The sequence below is a fragment of the Temnothorax americanus genome, unplaced genomic scaffold, assembly GCF_048541705.1.
Source record: "Temnothorax americanus isolate GAGA-0224 unplaced genomic scaffold, ASM4854170v1 Scaffold9, whole genome shotgun sequence".
NCBI lineage: Eukaryota > Metazoa > Arthropoda > Insecta > Hymenoptera > Formicidae > Temnothorax > Temnothorax americanus.
The window spans coordinates 1135394-1158491 of record NW_027509812.1 but is presented as its reverse complement, the minus strand read 5'-3'; the positions used below and the strand labels follow the sequence as shown (position 1 = coordinate 1158491).

The window sequence follows — 23098 nt, the reverse complement described above, 5'->3', positions numbered from 1 at the left end:
TATCTCTAAAGAATCTTAAAAGCATCGGACATTCATCAAGTGTATCGAGCATTCTCACCGGTCACCAAGCGTCGTTTTCATTTTCAACACATCCGTTTTGCCTGTCTCTCTTTTTTATTTATTGACGCACAGCACCGTGGTATTACAAAAATAAGAGAATCGTCCCGCGTAAGAGCACGTCATTAAATCTCTCGTGCATTTCTCGAGTGCTTTTCTCTTAATTCGACTGAAACGAATGCGAACGTACCGACAGGCACGCGCCGCACTAATGGTTTCATTAAGAGAGATTTATTTAGATAGAAGTACAATAAATTTAACCCTTCCAACATATAAGCGTTTTAATGTAATCGATTATATTTTGTGACGATAGCGCGCGAATATATACGCGAATAATAACTCAATGTCAGAGTAACATTTATATAATACTTGTAGAAATGGAAATTAAATTTTAAACTTGTTATTAAAGAAACTTACTTTAAATCATATAATTTTTTTATGTCATTGCTTAAAAACGTTTTCATCAAGAACTCGAAAATTACTTTCAGCTTCAAATCGTAAATCACCGTTCCCATTATTATATATTTATTAGGCAATCAAATTCACATTTGACGCAATTGACCCAATAAAATACGACGTATAATCATGTTACAACTGTAGTGCAACGTCGACTTAAATAAATCTACGTCTTCGGCAATTCGAGACTTTACATATAAGTCTCTACGCGGTCAAAAACGCAAGTGCTTATCCGCGGCAATCAACGCGCAATAATTTGGCACTCGTTATATCCCTGTGGTAGATAATGCCGCGTAAATAATGGCTATCGCGCGCGCGTATCGCGTTTACATAACGGAGCGGCGTGGCCGAACCGGCAAAAAGGCCGCTCTCGCGAAAGAAGTAATACGTCGTTCGTTCTCGTCCGTCCGGCCGATCTCTCATTGCGTGGTAACCTCGAAACGAGGCGATCATCTCTCTCTCATCTGAGAGAGGACCGGGATAAGAACGAGAATTCACTCGGCTTCATGGAGAAATAAAGGCAGGCTGCTTTGCGAACGAGGTGTTCCACGCCTCTTTCCTTCGGGAAAATTACGACGCTTCCTTGTACAAGCTAAACGAAAAAACATCGAATACCCGATAAAAACGCTAAATACCTAAACCACAATTTATTTCAAATATAAAGCCGCATGGCAGTTTTACGTCTATCTTAGATTTTAAAATGTAGCCTCAAACGAAAAATGAGTCTCACAAGATACAGATATCTGATTCATACAGATCAAATTTCTCATTTAAATGAAAATACCTGACGTATAAAAAAATCATTGCAAAAAAAATTAAATGTGGACCTTCTCGATTCGTTGAATTATACACATTGCGAGCATCGTGAAAAGATAAAAACAGCGACACTTTCCACGCTATTTCATGTATAATGTCAAACACCGGATTCACGGTCCAGTTATCTCGTTGGCCGTGATCACAGCCACTGTTTATCGAGAAAATTTTTGCAGAAAAACGCAAGGCTAATCGAAAGTCGCCTAATTCTCTCGGTATATATCGATAACGCTCGTGAGATGTGTTGCGGATCACCGGTGAGAGATTCCACTTTTTTGCCGGCCGAATCAATTTCACTGAACGAGTGCTTACGCTCTGTTTAACTGCTTTCCGTCCGGTTCGTACGATTTCCTGTCGCTTCGTCGCGCATTCACAATTAACTTCCGGCGTGTTGATTGTCACGTACCGATATGGCGTGAGCTTAGCGAACCGTAAACCGCCCTGCATATCGCCGGTCACTAAAACGCATCGGCGAGTATCGTTATGAAATAACTTCATACGGAGTCAGTATATATACTGTGCAGCTAGTAAGCCAGCAATATTTTATCTCATAATCTTTTCATAAATAAATTCCCGCGACAGGATATCCTACAATCACCGGATGAAATTGCTACACAGCAACACAGCATACTCTTTCAGTAGTTTCAGTATAGTAATTAAGATATTAGTCATTCGAGATGTAGTATAGATTGCATTATTAAAGTCGAAGTATATATTTTATCAAATCTGTATCTCGCGCGCGGCCTTCGATCCCGCATGTTCAACACGAGCATGCAAATTATCCAATAAATCTGCGTAGTTAAAGTTACATCTCGTATTACCAATTACCGAGATTTCGATACGGAAATTTCATTCGCGTCACGATTTATCACGCTAATTAAGGGTACAGGCTTCGACGATTCGGGTCTGTCACGGCTCTCATCCGATTTTTTCACGCTTGGCGAGCCAGTTGCCCGGCCAATATCGTATACGATCCATTAAGGATAATTCATGATCTTTCTCCTTCTCTCTTTCTTTCTCGTGCGAATCAACGAATGTGACTATCGCGACGTTACGCAATCGGAGGTACTTGTCTCACAATTGATAATAATTGGACAACAGGTCGCTCGCTCTCGGGCGGACCCGCTTCCTTCTGGTCGTCCTTGACACGCTTCGCGGAACGGAGTCCTTGCCAGTCCTTAAGCTCGAAACAACGTGACCCAGAACGCGACGGGGCCCACCACGTTTCTAATCTCTAATAAGGCCGACATAAACGTGCCCCCGCGCGTTACAACGGTGCAGCGATGGCGTAGGTGCCGAGAGAGCGCGTTCACGACGATCTCTTCGACCTTTCGAAGGCGATATTGCGAACGTGGCGAAACGACGGAGCAACGAGGCACCGAGCTATACTTTATTAAAGCAATTAAAGGTCCGCTGCCACGTTCGCCGCCTCGTTAGCCAAACAGAGCGTGTCGCGAGCGATGCCTGCCCAATAAGAAAATCCCGTTGCACGCATTAACTCGCGGCCGGCATTCGATTTCCTATATACGCTTGGAATGCGAAAAGCACCGCTCGACGATGGTTACAGGATTTCGTTGGAAATATATTTTTCCTCGAATCCCTCCCGAGGCCTTGTTCCGGAAACATTATACAACCATCACGCAAATAGAATATAAAAATTATCTGACATTTTGACTTTAACAAACTAATGAATAAGTTAATAAACAGATAAAAATTAATAAATTTTTGCTCATGCTTAATCTTCATTAAGTAAAAACTAGTTTAATTAATTACAATGTTATAGTATAACGTCGTAATTACAATGCTTCAAGCGAAACGAAAACTATAGGTAAAGCACGAGAAGTAAAAAAATCCAAAAATAGAAACTATATTAATATTTATTATATCGTAAGATAAAAATCTCTGAGCAACTAAACAAAAATACATAATGGAGAATATGTTAATCTTCAAGCAAATATAAAACACATGAAAGTAAACTCAATTCCAATTATAAAACGAAGAGAGTAAAATTGTGTGGCGTGAAAAATGTTTACAAGTAATACAATTTTCCCGTTTTTTCCGATTCCATTCCATTATCGAACAGTTTTCTATGCTTCTAAATAAAAATTCGGAAAAAAAATAATTCGTAAATATCCTTGTCCCGATAGCTTTCCGAAAACTTTATTTCTCGCTCAGTGGGAAAGTTTCCTCGTTGCTTCGGCATTGCCAGGTCGGAACTGCGGTGTATATTCGCGTGTTACGCACCGAAGAGGAATCCCACGCGTCTCGTCGCCTGCATATCCCACATCCGGTGACTGGCGGATCGAACCCCCGTGTGCACTGAAAACCTGTCCCCACCTCGGCCGTGCGAGACGTTATCGCGCGATGCAATCGGTCGATCGAGGACGAAGAGAAAGAAGGATTATAGAGATTCGAAGGAAGGAACATCCTGCCTCTGTATCCGTCCTTCGATATATCTTTTAATTGCGATACACGCGACTTGACAACGAACATTTTTCGCGTCGCGCATACGTATCAAAATCAATTGGAAAGAATGCGAACCCGACACTCCTATTAACGTAAGAGCCATCAGGTCTTCTTTTCTCACCCCCGGTTCTGCAAGCAACTCACTCGTCTACGCGAGAATCGGCGAAGAAAAAGTTCGCGTGGAATGTATCGAAGAAAATAAACCTGTACATCAATTTCTCTGACTCGCCCGAAAGTAGAACGACCGATATCACCCTACGGCTTAAAAATAGAAAGGAGGAAATCGCGCACATGTTTGGTTATAGATTGATATTCGTCCTACTTCAAAATCACAGAAGAGCTGTTGCAATACTCGGTATCTTCTCTTTTCTTTTTAGGTAACATCTATAATGCTAAAATACCAATTTTCTCCATTTTATGTCTTTATCTTTAATCCATTTATATGTAAAAGTTTAAATTGTACGTATTGATTATTTTTTCAGTGTTACAAGTAACAGCAATCTATAAACTTAGAAATTCTCGCAAAAAGATTAATCACAATTAATTTTATTATTCGCAAATATTAGTATATAATATATTTTAGTATGTTGAAATTTCTTAATTACTAAGACATATTACGTCAAAAAACGGGAAAAGCTTTTCTCTCTACATTACCATACTCTCATTCTTGCATGAGAAAATTCTTGCTGATACGGTCAATTTCTCGAAGCAATTGCCCTGTTACAGACGGCAGCATGACATAGAATTTTCCCTGTTTTCATCTGACGGGAGTCGGGCATTATCGGCGCGTTTTCTACCAATCTGTGACAAGGCATCGTGCGATTATCGCTGCACGATCGCACGCACTTTCACGATAACGACGTGCGCCACGCCGCGCGCCGGGGAAAAGAACGCTATCGGAAGGACAGAACAAACACGAATGTAGGTGACAGGATGAATGTGTCTCGCCTCGGCCTGTAGTTTGGCGGATATAATTTCAACGTTTCTCTTCCATACTGGAAATTTGCAGATACCATTCGTCGAGCGGAACAACCGATTCCACAACGGCAATAGACAATATCAACTGCATCGGAAATGCATCATCTCCACCCTCTATTTCCTCTTGTTTAAAGACAAATTACATGTCTCGCTGTTAAATAGCACAAATCACTGATCGTATGTTTTATTCTTTGCGTTATTATTCTAACGTTTAATTATTCCTTAAAAATTTTGTTATTCTTTAAAACAATATATTTTATACATTTTGTTGTGTATATTATTTTATTTCTTGTTGCTTCTTTGCGTTGTGAATTATTTATGAGTAATTAAGACAACATACTAAAATATATTATTATACCAATATTTTTGAATAATAAAATTAATTGTGATTAATCTTTTATTACTTTATGAGAATTTCTATAAGTAAGCTGCCACCGTTTACCGTTGTTTTTATAAATTGTTGTTACTTGTAATTTGTAACAATGAAAAATAATGTGGTGGTACAATTGCTGCTAACTAGTAATAAGTGTAATTAACAATGCAATTGATTCTGTAATTGCATTTTTTTTGTATGGGCTTGTCCATTTATACTTATTTCGATGTAGCTTTATTGCCTCAAAATAATAATTAACATTTTTTTCTTCCTTTCCCTGTTCTCTCTAATGATAATATAACGCCGAGACATTTAATACACCCGGCAGAGGAGCCGACACATTTCCACGTTGAATCGCTTTCTACTCAATTAAGTAACTTCGCGACCGCGTAACGACCGCGGAAAACCTCAAGAAATTACCGATGCCCTGCGAATTCCTCAGCGAAAGAGCATACCTAGATACTTCGTCGTGGTTAAAGGATACCCGACCGACACGCCCTGAACTCCGTTCGTGTCAATTACGATTCAGAAAGTCCCGATGGAATCGAATCTTATTCCGGCGCGCAATCTAAGAAAAATATTTTATCTGATGGTACACATAAAAGGCGGACAAGTTTGCGTGATGTTTAATTCCATATATAATTTCATCGTTAATATAAAATATAGTTTTGAGTTTTCCTCAAAGAACGTACAAAAACTTGGAACAAAATAATGTCTACACATTCTAACTTTTATATCTTTATAAAAAAGATTCATGTACAGTCTCAGATGCAAATTGCCGATCGATAGATCGTAGTGCAATTACTACAAGGTCTCAAAATAGCTTATTCGATTATGGAAATGCCCGCGTAAAATGCAACATTGATAAACTAAGCGAGTAAGAAACTGATATAATGACAGTTTCTCCTAACCGCAAGCTGATGTAAATAGTTAAGGCGTACCTAATTGACGGTTGACGGTTACAATTAATGAAGACTGGAATTATACGCCGGAAAAAAGAAATTTATTGCTGATTATCGAATCTCGCTAAATGACGGCTCACCGAGCATAACGACGTCTAATTCTTGATTAGGTGAAAGAGTCGCTCTTTAGCGATAACTCGCACACCCGACGCGTAATAAACTTCAAGTATACCCCCGGGAAACTTTCATCGGCTACTTATAAATGCAAAATAGCAAATCAAGATTGATTGAAAAATATGACTATTAATGTAGATCGAACTTCTATTGGCAGTGAAAGGAAAATATTATAGGTATTAGTTGTAAACGAAAAAATGTGTCAAACACAGTATATTTAATAACATAACAAGATATGTAGTAAAACAAATATTATAACTTTTTAATATAATATAGAATTTGTGCTATTCATGTACTATTGATATTAGATATTATTAAAATTGCATTGCTTGGTTCGTATTTTACAAAAAGAAAAGATATTGCAATTGTAATATGAAACCATATTTCGCGCACTCGTATTTTTCATACGTTTTACTTCTTCTCACGGTCAAGCGCTTATCACTCCGGTTCCTGTGCGACCTACAATTAACCAGGCGACCGCATTGCAAGTTCTGCAATTAAGTGGTCATTAACCCCCCGTCCGGGAAAAGCGTAGCCGCGCACGTTTTAACCAAACGTGTCGGTTATGAATTCCAACGCGGTGTTAACGAAAAAATGATTCGCCCGTTTAACGTTAAGCCGGGTAGGTACGTGAAAAATATTAAGTCGTTAATAACAGCTACAGACGTATATAGTAAAAGGTCGAGGCAAACAAATGGCATGTTGCGCCACGAAGAAACATTCGTCTTTGCAATAAGTGCGAAAATCTTATTTAGATAAAACAAAATAACTCTATCGTAAAAACAAGTGAAATAAATAAATAAAATATTCTACAAGCGGCCTATATAACATAAAATATTTTCTATAGTGTCAAATAAAATAATGTAAAATTTAATTATACTCGGCGTTATATATATCTTATATAAATTTCATATTATTCTTCAAAGATAAATATGATGAGAGATATTTCTTACGCTATAATTTTAAATAGCGTTCACAAGAATATCTGATGATAAATTATTTCATCAACGGATTAATGCATTGACGTGAAAAAAAGCGGCACAATTGCTACGTAAATTCGTCTGACATTATTACCGAGCATTTGTGCGGTTCATTATAGCTGGTCAATAATCAAACCATAAGAAACGGCTAAGTAAAGTAAGGTCCTCTCGTTGCCTCGCTATTACGTTATGCAAGATTAACCCGTCCTCCGCTCTCGTCTCGCTCCGACTCTAATTCTCGAGAATCTCGAGTCTGTGTTTGTATGTATATACGTGTTTACACGAGCGTGTTACGTGTCGATTACCGGTATGCCACGTGTTGTTTTGCAACAACAATGCAGCTGCGCATACGGGTGCATACAAACAGCCTACTCGATTACCCGGACTGCTTGGAGAAAGAATTATCCAAGAGACGCGCGTTGGAGGTCGAAGACGTGGGATCGAACAACTTGTTTCGCCGGCGCAGAACGGAGGATTACACGCTCGGTGTTGGAGAGAAACGCTCAAGGATCGGAGAGGAAAAGAAACGATGGACGAGAGCGAGAGATGAACAGAGAAAGAGAGAGAGAGAGAGAGAGAGAGAGAGAGAAAGAGAGAGAGAGAAACACGTGCATGTGTACAGAATAATTATCCAGCCTCCTGTCGGCCATTGTTGCCGCAAATCGCTAACGAGCTCCTGGCGCGCGGAGGTGAGAATATCTTATGTGCCGTGCGGCTCTGGGAAAAAAAGAAGGAAAGGAAAAAAGGGCGAAGGATGGGAAAAAAATCCTCTCTACCGAGCGGGTAGTAGGTAGCGATGACAGGATTATAAGTGTCGGTATCGGTGTGAATTGTGCCATTATAAGAACAGATAAAATGTTTTAGCCAATGCCACTTAACCGGTTCGAACAGAGTAATAACCGTCGATACTCCTTCTACGATTCAATATCAATCTCTCTGTGCTCGATTTTATATGCTAATCGAAAAAGCGACTGTCCGCCGACCGATCCGATTTATATTATGTCGGAGCATTACTTACATTTTGTCGAATCGCACAGTGCGATCGGAAAGATCAATGTCAGTGAGCGGCGCGATGGAATTATTGTAAATTATACGGAGCGAACTTAAGTTTCGTTTTTTTTGGGGGGGGGGGATTTACATGCGAAAGAAACTAAGATTTCTGCCGAACGGAATAAAAGACCGGCGTCCTTGTCTCCATTCAGCCTGTAACGTGGCTAATAATATCTGATTTAAGTAAGTTTGATTTATCCGATACTAGAATCGCTCTCAATATCAATGTAAAACAAGCGGCAGATATTATATCTATATTTAACACTAAATATGTTGCAAAAAAAAGTTTTGTATATATATGGTAGGAAAAATTAAACAGACATCAGAGAAAGAGAGATACCACATCTCTAGTAAGTTCTGCAATTGAGAAATATTTGTGTTTCACAGAAATTTGTTAAAAATATTATTCTATTCACCATCCCCTAAGTAATTCATATAAGTAATTCTAAAATAATTCAAAAATTACACAAGAGAATTTATCCCTCAGTTTCATATAGTATTTTATTTAATTTTTAAGAATAAAATGCGGAAAAAATCAAGTATCGATCGAATTTTGCGTAAACTTCTAATCGAACACTTCCCACAGACAATTTCGATTAACATGGCAGGTCATTGAGGGAGATCCCGAAAGCGGCGGGCGCAGGTTAAGATGAATAAGGTAGAATACGTCGGTGGACGTACAACACGTAGGTGGATGTGTAAGGTAGACCAATGTCGTGATGCACACTTGTCGAGAATGACTTGGCCGGTGAGCCTCTCGAGAGAGCTCGTGGTGGCCCCGGGCAATGACATGTATAATATGCAACCGCACCGACCGGTGTAGCATGATTTCGCTCGTCCGATTCGTAGTGAAACCGCGTCGTGTCACCCGCGATATCGAGGAGACACTTTGTTACATGATCGTTGACCGCTCAATCCAGTTTATATTCGCGACGTGTCCTTGCGCTTTAAGCGAGTTAAGAGAAAACGAGCAACGCGTGTGTGTGTAAATAAAATACAATTCTTTTATAAATTAATGTTCTTGAAAAATATATCAATGCAAACATAAAAATCCTAAAAAATTATAATATATTAATCTAAATTTTTTGCTCTAAATTATTTTCCAAGTAAAATTGTTTGAAATTGTCAAAGCAAAAAAAATTGAAAACTTAAACATGATAAAGCAATTTGTAAAATTATTTTCAAAACTCGTATACATATAAAAGAATCCATTGTTATTGTATTTGTTTTATACTTTTAAAGTTATTTGCTGATTAAAAAAATTATTATATATAAATGTTCACAATTTATTGTATAAATGCAAATATCCGCACATTAGAAACAATGAAGTCACGCATCGCAGTTTTTCGAGTACTACATCCATAATCCACCATTCGAGAACGAACGTGCGCCGGTTACGATTTCGGAGAAACAAGAAAATCGAGAGTCTGCACGATCGCGAGAGAGCTTATTTCTTTCGCGTTTTACCCAACGAAACCCGAATAGCAAATAGCCTGACGTCGAAATAAAAATACGGGGTGAAAATAACGTCAGTTGCCAATTCCGCGCGACGCCTCCGCGACTACTTTCTTTGACTCCAAGCCAAGTAATTTCGATTTCACGGCCGAGCACGAAAAGGAATGCTAATGAGTTGTTTACTCGTCGCGGACCTATACTTTCCTCACCAGTCGTTCACCCGTCAGACAATTGCATGTATAAAAATGCAATGATTTAAAATATTTAAATCGTATTTCTATTGCACTTCGTTTGCGATGCAAACAAATGCAATCGTCGTATTTTAAATCGTTCACTAAACACACAAATGTCTCGCGCATTTTAAAGAAATAACATATTGTATTTAAGAAAATTTCTAAGCAAGCCTTTTTTTAAATTTTACTTTATAATTAAATAATAATGTTCACGGAAATTTCGTATTTTATTAATCCAATATACAATGTATATCGGATTTTGTCCACTTGTGGCTGTTTTGTTCTATAGATCAAGAAAATATTTTATGAGTTCTTAAGTTTATACCAACAAATCATACTTAATCTTAAATTCACTGCAAGTCTAACATGTTGTGCTATACCTAACACTATACGTTGTCGTTAGGCTAAGGGATTGTAAAAGGAAATGTAAGTCGATACGGAAACAATCGAGTCAGTAGCTCCAACAAACATGTACGCAAGTTACGATATACCGTTAGAAACGTTACATATATACGTAGAGCGCACCATAGCCGGATCGTTCAGTTCGTTAGCGACGCGAATACAAGTAATGTGACACTGGGATCTCCATTTTAGATGAATAGGAAAGTTTCCAGGAAGTTGGAAGATCGATCGGCCAGTGAAGAGAATTTCGCCCCGAATACCGAGGCTCTCGTTAGATCCACCTTACCTAACTCGCCATAGCGAAGCTAATGGAACTAACAGCTTATACGCAGTGCTAACTCACGAGATGATATGAAGTGAGGAAATATAAAGTAAGTATGAATGTCCAATTATTATATCATCCTTAAATTTTATGATGCTTTAAGAGCGTCAAAAGTAGAAATGTAAGATTAAAAAATAAACATTGCGCAATAAAATTTAAATAAAAATATTAAATATAATAGAGCATTAAAATGGAATTTATGCAATGTAACAGTTTAGACCGCATAATCATTCGCAATCCTTTCTGTTACGTGCAGATTGCAATTTACACATTTCCATCATTTGACTGACGGGAGATCTCAATAAATAGAGTAATCAAAAAATGATAATAACATGCGTATTATTTAAGTAATATTTACAGCACGTGGGTTATATTTAAGCGTGGATGTTTTAACGATGATAGGTACGCAATATCGATCGCGTTTTAGACCAACGCGATCATATGCTATCAATAAAACGTCACGGTCCGTTATATTGTAATTAATACCGATCCTCATTCGACCTGCGAGCGGGCCGCGCGCGTAAAGGCACATTCGCTCGGCACGTGGGCGTTTGTTAAGCGGGCCGTCGCCGTCGCGCCGAAAGGAAAGCCCGTGTCAACGATAACCGGGTTCTCCAACGAGACAGAAATTCGTAATTAAGTACACGTCAAATTAGGTTAACCCTGAAAAGAAATCGTGAATGCGACTGCTCTCGATGATATTTCGGTCGCCAAAAAATGGACCAGCCGGCGGTCGGATTTGTTTAACAAGACAGGCCTAAGTATCGGCACGAGACGCAATATGCAAATATCTTGTGCGAACGACATCAAGTTCTCGCCATCAAAATAGTAACGTGTCGCCCGACAACGGTGAGATTATTCGAACCGACTTGCGAGAGTTTAATTTCTTTTCAAATGCAAATTGCTTTCACTAACGATAAGTGAAAGCTGCATGTATACTAGAAAAGTTTAAAACCAAATCATTGGATATATTAATTGCACATGTGAGTAAAATAGTCAGACGTTTTTGCATGCGTTATTATGCACAATACTTATATTATGTACTTATTATATATAATTATTATACTATTATACAACAAATTGAATAAAATAGTACAATTTGATTGCACTTACAGCTTTAATTAAAAAGCTTGTTAGTTAATGGTAACAGAGAATTATAAGTAAATATCAAACTAAATCACAGAAAAATAATTTAATCAACGATTGACGCTGAGCGCAATAGTATGACACTGAATATTGTACGTAATCAGTAAGATCTATTTGTAGCTATTACGTTATGAGGCACGCGATGATCGTTCCAGACAAGAGCCGACAGCGTTATGGAGCCGATAAAAGCATTACGACTTAGCCGTGCTGCCGCACCCGCGATAGGAAATCGTTAGAAACGGTACTTGGCACCGTACGTTGTATATTTTTAATGCTAATGACGTGATGTGACGAATATGACAAGACAACGCACGTCGTACGCTGGGCACGGCCGGCCGCGTGGCCGGGTGTAACAATATAGAATCGTTAAACTTTGATTCCGCGGTACTTAATGTCGACCGTTAACCCGTTAACAGTGTCGCGACGGGTCAAACGGGTCAACGAATCAGGTCGAATTTAATTTTCTACAACGACAAGGCCGTGAGCTCCGAAACTCCGAGCCCACTCTTGTATAGATATCAAAATTTTTCAATTCTTAATCGATGAATTAAAAAATAGCCTACTAATAAAATAATGACAATATTATGTTATATTTAATACCGACTAACTCCATTTTCAGCATATAAGAGAATTAATAATATTATTAAATAAGAAAATAAAATATAAAAATAATTTTCAAAATAAAATATAAATGTTTAAAGAAACAATTAGTTATATAATATTTTTTTAATTTAACTCTTAACATTTATCTCTGCTTGCTTATAGCTTGCTTATACTAATTAATATCACATTAACAACGAGCAACGGTTTCTGAATCCAGTGAATTCTGTTTGTCCTTATTATAGGATTATACAATTAGGATCGCAGAATGATTTAGATTGATTAAGACAGGTATTGAACTGGGTTGTCCAAATAATGATTCGACTATATCGTAACTCTCGTATCGATCAAATCGCGAGTTTCTCACGTGGATTTCTTGAATTTCGATTTCAGTATCGGCATGGCACGCATTGGGCAACTTTGTCGATCTCGAGAGTCGCGCGTTCCGCGGGCCTTTCACTCGAAAGACGCGAGCCTCGAAACAGCAGTGCGCACAGATTCCTATCTAATACCGTATCTCCCGGTTTCGTCACTGAACACAGCAACCGTTCACGAATGGCGAATGTTCGCCACTATCGGATATTGGGGAAGCCGAAGGGAGAGAGGGTCCTGCGTCGTGGCCAGGCGAAAAAATCGTCGGTCGAAGCGAGTTTTACCGGAACGAGGGAAATGTCGGTGCACGGAAAAAACACGACTGTGGGATAATTGACACGTTTTAGATCGCGAACGGAGAATTCGCTATCGTACAAGTCGATCTCATCGACACGACAATTACGCCGAAATTTCGAAATGTGAACACCGCTAACACGCGATAGCTTTTTATTGTAGCACAGACTTGTCTAAACTCACCAAGTAAAGGAATAGAAGAAAAGAAGGAAAGCCTTACCTTCATGCCAGCTAACGATAACTAACCGCACGTGGTATATACGCACTTAAATGTGTACTGATAAACTATGGATGAATACTGATTGTGAGTGCTTGCTTATTTTAGCATAATCGACTCTGCGAGATCTTGGAAAGAGAGGAAGATATTTTAGTCGTGAAAGAAATGTATATATACAAACCTAGTAGTATTTTGTATCTCTTTTCACGTTACAATTATTACTTTGCATTTAAAAAAAAAATGACATTTATCTTATTAACATATAAGAAAGCAATACAGAAATAACAGATTTTAATTGCGAAATGCGGATAGATCACTTTATATGAGAATTGCGAAAGTTATCTCATTTCCTTCTTGCAAATTTAAGAAGAAAACGATTCAATCGATAAAAGTGACTATACTCTCGCAAATAGTGACATAAAAAAAGTTTATTTTCTAAAATGTAATAAACGCAGGAAATCGTAAAGTCTACAATAGTTGGGTAGCTAATAATATATCTTGATGAAAAAACTGTGTTTCAATAATTTACTCAATAATTAAATATGGATAATCCGCGAAAGTACCAGATATGTCGGTTTTATAATATATTCTTCGCCTAATAAAAAATACAAAGATCTAGAAAGCATAAAAGCATGTACGCGTTGACTACTATGTCCGGCACTTTTTATGTCGTTACAAAATGCGTTTCTATCTTAACGGTCCGCCTGTTTTATTAGCTCGTAGAAGCACTTTAAGGAATGAAATGCTCTTTATATTAAAAGGTATCGCACGCGGGGTCGCACGAAACGTAACCCCTCGAGATGCCGGGCGCGGCTTTTACGAGGAGTACTGTTACTGACACAGTGGCACGCTTTAAGACGACCTCGTCGAGTTCGCTATTCTCGAAAACACTTGCATCTATATACCATCGCTTTTATTTTCACAGCTGTCAACGAAGGAGATCTTCAACTCTATTCTACATTTGATTAAAGTTTCTTAGTTATATGATTTAAAAAATTCTAAAACTTGCTCATATATTAAAATAAAAATTAAATCAAATTAATAGCAAAATTCATTATTGCCATATATTTGATCATATTATAATCTTATAATTTTATAAAAAACGCGTGCAAATAAATTAAACAACGCACGTGAAACACGAATGCGTTTAAATTGAATTAATCCTTCATTTATTGCCAGTATTAACTTCTGCAACAGTTGTGAATTTTGCATAATAATATAATACTCGGTAAAGATTCCGTGCATATACGAGAGCAATACGAGAACGAGCTTGCGAGAAACGAGCATATCGCGAAATTGCACGAAGCGGACCAGGAAAGAAAATGGAGCGTATATACTGCAATAGCGGCCCCCGTCGTGCATTAAACATGACGAAATAAACCTGTGCGACAAATATCTCACCGTTGAGTAACTTTCCGCAGTTGCGGTGCAGCGCGGCGCTATCAACATCAGGAGGTTTAGACGAATTACGTCGGGGGGTCGATTCAAGTGCTCGCTTGCATAACGCTCGGGATTACATAACTGGGAATTAAGTCTTCGAAATCTCCCCGAGACAAGCCTGATTAACAGTGGCATTAAATAATGTTACTGGAATTAAGGATTGAGAGCAACAAATGCGTTTTCTCATATTCCTAATCGATTTATGCGCGGATGAAGAAGAGCATGAATTTATCAGCACCCATGTTATTACGCTTGTGATTCATCCGACGATTTATCACTTTGCTCAATAAATAACGTACTCTTATGATTCATTATTAGCCTTTAACATTTGTATAAATAGACTACTGAAATAGGTCTTTCATACAAGTCACGCATAGAATTTAACTCTATCAGTTGTAGAAAATGAGCCGCTTAAATGTTGCTTCAGTTTTATCGGAGCATTAAGAAAATTATTGCGCGAGGAGATAATCACTATCATAACGTCGACTATCAATTGTGCCATTTATTATTGAGACACAAATTGTAACTAAAGATAGCAACGTGAGAGCTATATAACAAAAATTGAAAGACTTGATAGAATTGAAACCAGAAATTGTAATGAAACTGCTGATTAACTTGCTTAATGTTCAAATTTAATAACACATTATCGTATTTTTCACTCAATCCCTTCAATTTCAAACATCGCGATGGTTCGTAACGCCATGTCGTTAGACTTAACGAGACAGCGAGAAAAGTGATCGAAAATTATCGTGCCGACACGTATATCGATAGCTATCGCGCGCGAGTCAATTTTGCACCGGCTGACATTGAAATCGAAGACCGCGATTTGAAGGTGAGAAAACGCCGCTTCTTTTTGCAACCAACGAGGCAAAAGTAATCTAGGAGTCATGCACCGCGATGCACAAATAGCATAACGCGTAACGCGATATCCTATCAACGCTAATATTCCATTGTGACATAACGCGCATACGTTTAAATGCGTATTTGCATTCCAGTGATGAAAGGTCAGATGGAAGATAAATCCGTTCTTTCCATTTATTCTAATTTCGAAGCACATGCTAGAACAGGTATAAGTATCCTTTCAAGAGAGAGTAAAAATGAGAATGAGAGAGAGAGAAAGAATATTGCTTTCGCCTTATATAATTTCGCTCATAGATAATCTCTAATTAATCCCATTAAGTTATAACGAATCCGTCTATTCTAAACGCTTTGATCAATGTACTGATCACAACAAAATTGTAAATGTTCTTTTAGCAATAAATCTAATGGGGAGTAAGATCTGTAAGATTAGTAATTTATTTATTACCTGAAATCTTTTCAAACCAAAGATTATTGGCTTCTACTTAATGACAATGATGTAATAAAGAATGTAGTGGCATCACAATGACCCTCCGTAAAATTAATTGTACTATAAACTTGAAACAAAAAAATTAAGAGTTAACGAAAAATCTCAGAATAAAAATCTTGTCCGAATCGAACAATATGATCACTTTTTGCGGAAGGCATACAATTGCATAAAAATTCGCAGAATGCATACAATGGATAGTAAATTTTATACAGATGCTAATCGTCGAAGAGTAGAGAAGAACCGGCAAGCACGAACAAACGACTTCGCGATGCCAACACTCTCGACCGTAATAGCGAACCGGAATATTTTTCTGTACGATGTTATTCATCCTTCCTCATTAGATAATATTAGAGCGATAAACCGAGTTATCACGGACGACTTCGACAAATTAATCGGTACAAGATCGTAATAGCAAAAAAGACCGTCCAACTAACGCACGACTAATTATATTATACAACCTCTCTTAATAGCTAATGCATCACTCGGGCATAACTACTTGTCTAATGTCTCGACGTGAAGTGATCGAGGCAAATTTTTATTCGCACGGTCACACACGAATTATATATCGATCAAGGAGCGGCCGAAATGCAAATGTCCCAAATTAAGATCGCTCAGAGAAAATCGTCATAAAAGTGAAGAGTTGCGGCGCGGAGAAAAAAAGTCAGACAGTTTATCACTTCGCAGAAGAAACAGGCAGCCCGCGAATATTGCGCAGCGCGCACGGTGTGCGCGTAATGACGCAAAAACGCACATATGTCTCGCAAAGTCTCGCGCAGCGCAATTGAGGCCGCGGTTGCACTTTTCGCGGCAGAACGGTCACACCGCCACACCGCTGCAGTGCGGTAATTTGGCAGACCTAAATGACGAAACTAAGTATAAACGTGCTAATGCTATACAGTGACGCCCACGTGCGCGCCTCCAAAGAGGAGGAAAGTCAGGTTGACACGTTGGTTTTCCCCGACGGACGGTTCTCTCATTCTCTATCTTTCTCCTGGCGTATTTTTAGAGTCGCAAACGAAAAAAAAGAAATTTGTGTCGATCCGACGAAAATGTCGGAGAGGAGATTGCCTCTCGGCTTACATCGCGGACGCATTTAGGAACCTACGACGTTGAGAAGCCACGCCGCCGCGCCGTTTCGTAAATCTAACTGAATCACGCCATGTTAAAAGAAATGTAACTTTGAAAATTTATCATTTTCTTTCGTTGCAGAAAAATCGTACTGCGAGAGTAAAAATATCTGTGAATAAAATCTAACAAACGCCCAAAAAATATACTACGGTATATCATAATTTAGTGGGTTAGAATAGATATTTACTGTATACAGTTAACCAAACGATAGAGATATCAAACGTTACAACATGCAAATATAATTGTAAAATATAGCAAAATGTAAAAAATATGTGTGTTTAATTCGCGCAATACCAAGAATCATCTCATGTTTATAAGATAACAAACAGGTTGTCTTGTATATATATAATTATATATGACACATTAAGAAATGTATTGTAAAAATTACTTGTTTACTTCAATCTTTAATCCGAATGAGTGTATCGCCGATGGCAAATCGTGTCTTAACACGCATCTTGGTATTACGAGATTTAATTATGGTTATGCCGCATCCAATCCTTTGTATATTAGACGCACAAGGTTGTCGCGGCCAATAACTTCTAGCGCGTAAGCCGGAAGAGTGCCTACAACAACGTGCCGTCGTATCACCGTGCGGAATTAATTTTCGCAACTCGCGAAAGACGTGCTGCGAGAGAGAAACCGGAAGAACGAGTCGTCCGAGACGAACCGTTTACTGCTATGCTCGACGAACAATAACCCGAATCCATGGCGATAAACACGAGCAAACGCGAAGATAAAGCGCAAAATTGATGACGGAATCGTTGTTCCGTTCACATGAAGATTGAAAACTGCTACGCAGGATGTCTCACGCTGGCATCTTCTTAAATTTGAAGATAGAAAAATGCCACGAAATAATCTTGCAAAAAATCTTATTTTACGCGACAAGCAGCAACAAAAGCGCTCTATATTAATAATACTTTACTTATATTATTAATTATATTTTCAAATCATGTTATCTCGAAAAAATCTCAGGTCAAAATGTAAAAATTTGTATTTTAAAAGTTGTCGCGGAGCGAAGTACAGAAGGCTCGCGCATTTTTGTTCGTTTGGGGAATTGATTAAATTAGCGATGTCCGCTCTCCGCGCGCATGCAAGACGCAACGGCGCACCTGCAAGCGACAGCGGTACAGCCAGTCTCTCGGGATAGGGACCGGGTGTCATTGCCCCGTGCTGTGCCGTCTAGTATAGAAGGTACAGGAATAGCAAGGCTCTCGGTCCGGCTTAGACGCGTCGCACCGCTTCGTCGCCGTTGAATCCGCGCGCGAGCGCGACTGCGAACGCAGTTGTGCCGCCGGCTATACAGTTGCGTGATACCGACCGGCGAAAGTAAGACATTGATCACCCTTTATCGCACGATCCGCCGAGTAACGAACTACCCTCGTAAAAAAAATCAGGATCTCTCGCCTTCTCTCTCTTTCTCTCTCTCGGTATACGAGAAAACGCGTTGCAATCGGGAACGCGACGACGGAAACGATGCGCGCCACGGTGCGTCACGGCTAACATGATTTATCGCACTTACCAGAGAGATCGCGCAGTTTATCGCGCCGTGATTGAATCGAAATGACACGCAAGCCGGCACAAAATGCAAAGGGGGAACGTAAAAGAATTCCACTTCAGAGATTATAAGATCGAATAATATCAGTGCCTCTTCTAAGTCATTGCTAAAGATTGAAGATAAGTCTTGCAAATGATTAGAGATTAACTCGCGAAAATGTATACGTATAATTAATCGACTTATAGATTATGTATAGATTATTTTTTATACCGTCAAATATTAAATCCAAATTTAAATCTTGTAATTGTTTCTTACTAAATATAATTTCAACCTAGATATAAATTATTAGGCGTGATAAATTTATAATCTTCGAGCTTTAACTTTAAATACTAAAAATTTTAAGTATTGTAAGATAATGTCATTACAGCCAATGTAATGATTACTATAATACCGTATATCATTATTACAAAAAATCTAAAACTATGAAATTCAATTTGGTTAAAAAATAAACAATACAATTCTGAGACATCACGACATCACGCAAAGTGTGACAAATCGTCCCCCGCGGTGCTTTAGAGTTCGAGAGTACAGTTGCTCACCCCGTCGCCAAGGGCGATAAATCAATCACAGTTTACAGCGGTTAACCCATCGAATAAACATCAATTTTCGATGAAATATTGTTCCCGTTAATATTCTATGGCCTTAAAGTGAATTCGCAAGAAGCAACGCGCGATTTACAATGCGTGTCGCCATTGTTACGCCATCCATTCCGTAAAAGGTTCATTACTGTCAAAATCGATATATAGTATTCAAGTCACTGAGATTAACTATCGCTACAGATAAATAAACTATCGATAAAGTCCCATTGTCACATGTGATTAAAATTAATGACGCATTTGTGCTTGTTAGTGTGCGATAATATACACTTTACTCGTCTTAATTAAATCCTTAAGAGAGAGAAAATAATTCAACAATTATCAAAATAATTCATCCATTTCTCTGCGTTATAATCCCAGCTTTAAGATAAAAGTAATTAATAGTAAATAAAAATCGTTAAACAATTAATCTAAATCGCAATTTTATTTTTTAATGTTTTTTGGTATTCAATATCTCACGTGAGATTAAATTTATATTAATAAATGTTTTATCGAGAGATATATTTCTTTATATCTATATGCAAAATTAATCTGATTATTTATGACATTTTTATCTTCACGCATTACGTAACGTCATTACACGCATAAATAGCGACTCGTTTAAGCCTTCGCGATAAATTCCAATTTCCGCGTATTTTGTTGCGGAATAGTCAGTTTTCACGGTGACTTGCGCCACCGATGTTCACCGTCATGACAGCAATAACGCAACACAATGCGACGTGAAAATGGCTCTTTACTGTCGGACGATCTGTCCGAAGGCTACGAGGAACATGACAAGCGATACTTGACCGTTCTTCGCAGGAGAATCGCGAGTGCATCGTCACACCGGTTAAGGTCGAGATTAGATATCGACGGTAACAATAAACGTCCTCCTCGAAGTCGCGCATTCTGCTTTACGCGTCCAAGTAAATTAACCCTTAGTCGCGTCAGACTAGTGCAGCATAATTAATCGCATATAAAGATCCTTATAAACCACTTTTTACTGCTTCATAACTTTGCTTTACTAAATGTACTCTTCACTGCGTTCAAGATGTAGTGAAATAATCACGACTAATTAAGGATCTCCAGTTGCACCTGTCTCATTCGCTGCAGTTAATATTATAGCGTAAAAATGTCCGGCATTGCTAACGTGTTCACCGTGCAGAACCCGACAATCGCAGTTCCGTCCGGGAAAGAAGCACAACGAGAAGAGGAGAACGAGGAAGACGGGTAAACCGGCGGGAGAAAGAAGTAGATAGGAAGAAACAATTTTTATTACAAGCCACGACATGTCCCATTAAAACTGTATTATGTGGATATGGCCGAGCGATTGTAATCGCTGCATGACGGTAACGTCAGCATTGACTGGCGAAGGAGTCCTTCTTTTCTTACCTAATATATATCTCGAGAAACGATAGAGATTGTTCGTCGATCGACAGATTAATTGATTGACGAGCCGTCGTGCATTCTCATGCCTCGCAATTAAACTCATCATCGCATGATGATGATTATATTGTAATATTCTCGCGTAATAGAATGTATAGTGCAACGATCGCGTCGTGCGGTTTCTAAAGAAAATTTATTGAGATTTCTACGATTGAGATATGTCTATTGATTTTCTCTCGCGCGGAGTAGTCGAGGCGATGGAATGCACTTTGAGACACGCACGAAAGTGAATCCTAATAGAAGCGACGCTACGAGAGAAAGGACCGAGCGGTTTTGCTTTCGCTCGTCGCTCGGCTCGGGTCGACTGATTGCGATTGATGGCAGGATTAAGCGGTGCACAATGCGACTCGCCGTATTGAAACCCGATTGGAAACCACCCCCTCCCCCTCGCTAACACGCTACAATGATAACCGTCCTTGTTCCGCGCGCGTCTCGGCTGCATATCTAAGCGCGCATTCGTGACGCTTATCCTAACTGGAATAGAGCAATATTAATATGCTTAACGCTTTCACGAGTAATGGATTATATACATATTTCAACATTTTACGTTCACAATACACGCGTGCCGAAAGAATTAACACACGTCGAAATTTCACACATTTAACCGAATAATGAAAATGAACTCGAAAAAGAGAAATCTATACAGATCATTTTTTTTTTTTTTTTTTTTTAACAGTGATTGTAACTGTTTCGTGTAGCACTGTCTCTTTTCAACTATTTTTAGTCAGTTTCTTTTTCTAATTCGAGAAACGAGATTTATATTTCTAGAAGAAATTACAAATGCAGCTTTACACATTTAAAAATAGTCTACTTTAATCGATAATCATATAAACATAGATAACGCGAAAAAAGTTCTTTTCACTTTCGACTCTCTCTCTCTCTCTCTCTTTTTTCCTACCAGATAAGAAATCAACATGGTTAATTATTCGTCATTTACAAAGAAACCATTTCAATAGGACTGATTAATATACGCCGGTATTCTATATACGACTTTGGCTAACATAAGCTACTTAAGTCACGAGACAACCCGGAAACACCTTCCTTACAATCTTACAAGTTCCGACGGCGCTTTAGCTTATCTGGCACTTGAAGGGTCTTTGATCGATCTCCCTCGCGCAAAGCGTGGGTGCTCTAAGAGGCTACGCGTCCAAGAAACGTAATCTCATTTAAGAGGTTGCAGCCTCTACGACCTCCTACCTAATCTTCTCGACGACGTTACGAGCGATGCCTCCTCGATGCAACGGCGCGATAAACGACCGCATATTCCGCGGTTGAAAAAAAAAACTCCCACGACAATAGCGCCTATCCGACGTATATCTCTCGCGAGCGGTACGGCCAGCCGTCGATCGTTTCGAAGTCCCCTTTCGATTGGCTTTTCGCCACTGTGTATTGCCGATTGAGAAACGCAAAAGAGATCTTCGAGGGAGTACTAGAGCGCGAAAATGGCAGAGTGTAAACGTCTCGAAATGGGCCGTTTTATGGATCGGGTATTAGCCGCGGCGACATCGTCGGGCAGAGTCCGCGCTACTTCTATTTATATATGGTAACTTACTTACGCGCATTTCCGCCAAGTAAGGTACGCGATTCGCGTCGTTAACCAGTTAGCACGCATTAAGAATGATAAATGATTAGTTTATAAATTAACACATGTACACTCTGAAAGAGAAATACTCATTTTTAAAACATTATTTGTAATTTGTTTAATTAAGAAATATAAATAAAAAAGTAAGTTTAAATTTTCACTTCTTGTTCCATTTATATCAAACAGTATATAGATCTAATTATCATTTTTATTTTTCTTATTATTCTTAAATTGGGTTATACCTTTCACATTTTTTCACATGTTTATTGCGCTATCATTCACAAGAATATATTTACATATCATAACACGATGAGATCAATGTATTGAACTCAAGTCCGTGGGTTCGCTAAACCCAAATGACTGTGCAGATCAGTCCCCTGCCAGAATATTTTCTTTAAAAATATATGCACACTATCCTTCGATAAATAGAGTAATTCCTGTCTCTCTATATAGACTTATATTTTAAATCTCACGGAGAACATTTCCTTATACATATTATACGATGTCTTATAATTATTATTTAGTCGACTTCAATTATGTCATTAGAATATAAAAACTGTGTTATAAATTCAATAAGACTCATCAAGAATGATGAAATATGTATATTTCACGAACCGTGCATTTCTTTTGCCATTGAAATGTAGGCTCTCTCTCTCTCTCTTTTTCTCTTCCGAGTCTGATGATTAGAGTATTTTATTCGACAAGTATATCCGCAGATAATCTTAGACAGGATC

General features: G+C 38.5%; 1 protein-coding gene across 4 annotated transcripts in view; it reads right to left on the bottom strand.

Annotated features, from left to right (window-relative positions):
- Osp (myosin phosphatase Rho interacting protein outspread) overlaps positions 1 to 23098 on the bottom strand; it is a 176032-nt gene that overhangs the window by 127029 nt on the left and 25905 nt on the right. The gene's annotated exons all lie outside the window — the stretch shown is intronic.